The 2,500-nt window shown below is 36.6% G+C and overlaps 1 protein-coding gene across 2 annotated transcripts in view; it reads right to left on the bottom strand.

The window, feature by feature from the left end:
* Nucleotides 1-2,500, bottom strand: part of sptbn1 (spectrin, beta, non-erythrocytic 1) — a 115,268-nt gene that overhangs the window by 11,082 nt on the left and 101,686 nt on the right. The window lies entirely within an intron of this gene.

Raw genomic sequence — 2,500 nt, 5'->3', positions numbered from 1 at the left:
AATACCAATAATACATTTAATATATTAATATAAATAAAGTATTTATATTAGTTTTATAATAATAATAATAATATGATTTTTTTATTAAAGTAATACATTTAATATATTAATATAAATATATTATTTATATAAATGTTATACCATCTTAATATATTAAATGTATGCGATTTATTTTTTACAAAAATAATACACTTAATATATTTATATAAACAAAGCATTTATATAAAAAAAATTTTTCATATTAGCTTTATTCTAATCTTAATATTTAATTTAATAAAAAAAATTGTTTTATATTTTTTAAATATTAATATGAAGCTTTTATTTTAAATTTTATTTTTGTTTTATTCTAATCTTAATATATTAATAGAATTAAATTATTTTACTAAAAAAATACATTTAATATATCAGTAGAAATATATTATCCAAACTAATATATATTTATTTATATAACTATTGGATAATGTTATTAATATCGGAAAATATAACGGAATTAACAAGGTTTGGAATGCCGTTCCATGTTGACTCTAAATGCAAAAGATCATGCAAGATGGAAAACTACGGATCTACAGTCTCTGCAGAGCGCCAGGACACATCGTAGATCTCAGAAGATCAATCAGCTCATACACTGATTGACAGACGCGTCATGCTTAAAGCGACAGCACACAGTGTTCACTCCAGATGTGCTACTGTACCACAACACCCGTGTGACGGGAACCACGAGCCTCGTCCCGCTCCGCTGAAACGGCTTTCAGGAACTCAGACAAAATCTCTTTAGTTCATCTTTACTATCTCAACACTAACATCTGTGAGCAAACCCTTATAAGCAGCCGTGAAGAGACACCGATAATCACCATATATACATATATATATATACAGTCAAACCAAAACTCATTCAGACATCTTCAACATTTCTCACATTATCAGTTTATTCGCTATAGTTTAGAAAATGGTAATAAAATATGAGCAGAACTCAGTTGATATTTGACTGGTTTTGTCCGTCCTTCTGTTAGACTGTCTCACACATGAATTATGTTGAATATCTGTCAGCTGTTAAATTTAACTACACAATTAGATAATACCAGTTTAGCTCAACCAATCACCAAGCAATGCTTCATTGTGTTCAGTCTGTGTGTAAAAAGAGCATTAGCAATTAAAGAGAAAACACTTAAGAAAACATGATCAGCTCAAAGTTATGAATCATTTTTAGTCCCAAATTGTTACAGGTAGTCACTGTATGAAGAATTATTGGGTCTCTCTCTCACAGTCGTGTCACAGTTTACTTATTTTGCTCTCTTCACTGATGTGTATCAGAGAATGTCTAATAAGGGGAGAACTTCCACTCTCAGTAAACTTCCGGCTTCTGAACTGGTTGCAGTTCCACTCTGGCTCCACATGAGGGCGCTCACAGGACGAGTGCAGTTCCACTCTGGCTCCACATGAGGGCGCTCACAGGACGAGTGCAGTTCCACTCTGGCTCCACATGAGGGCGCTCACAGGACGAGTGCAGTTCCACTCTGGCTCCACATGAGGGCGCTCACAGGACGAGTGCAGTTCCACTCTGGCTCCACATGAGGGCGCTCACAGGACGAGTGCAAAATGAATGGAGGTCTATGGCGGTATACCCCTCAAATCCACTTTACTCAGGATTTAATTTTTTGTCTAGTAATTTGAATGTAGTATTCGAAAGGAGATGCAAAGAAATTACACATTGCTGGGTGTTAGATTGTTTAGAGTCACTTATTTGCTTTAAAAAGTCTTTTAAGATGTCAATGACGTCATAACCATCGTACGACCAGTTACGGCAATCCTTCAGTCACTCTGGTGCTTTCGCACTCTGCTCTTTCTTTTCTCTCGAGGCATCGCCAACACAGCTGACACAGGTAAACACACACAGCTGACACAGGGAAAAACACGTGCTAGAAGAGTTTTAGTTTTGTTGCTTTAAAAGACCATCAAGCGGTATCTCTGGTCGTAATCAGTCCTTCACTGACCAATCAGCGTTCATTAGCAGAATGCTAGCGTGTTATGGGCAACAACAACTCAACCTGTAAGAAACCGAAAGGACATAAGTACTCGTTCATTCAACTTTCGACCTATAACCCATGTTGAACTTGCAAAACCTACAATCAAATCTGAGATTTCTCAACGGCAATCGGGTGAAAGAGACACATTTAGCCGTCTAGCCCCATAGACTCCCATTCACTCTGCACTCATGGGTGATCGCCCCCAGTGGAACTCTGGTGGAACTACAACCACAATTCAGTACAATAGGACTTAATAGGGAGTGGCCAGGCTCTGTGTGAACTATAGTGTCCTGAACACACTAGTAATGTTTGGTTTGACTGTACATCACACCTCATATATAAATACAACATACAAACTGTCGAGAAAGAGTCAGTTAATCCGTTAGTGAATGTTGAAGTGTGTCCTGGTGGATATAAGCATGAACACAGAGCCGCCGTACAGTCTTTTCAGATCATTTTATGGTAAATCACCTCAA

The sequence above is a fragment of the Scardinius erythrophthalmus genome, assembly GCF_964197995.2.
Source record: "Scardinius erythrophthalmus genome assembly, chromosome: 25".
In the NCBI taxonomy this organism is placed as follows: Eukaryota; Metazoa; Chordata; class Actinopteri; order Cypriniformes; family Leuciscidae; genus Scardinius; species Scardinius erythrophthalmus.
This window is presented reverse-complemented; position numbering and strand designations above follow the sequence as displayed.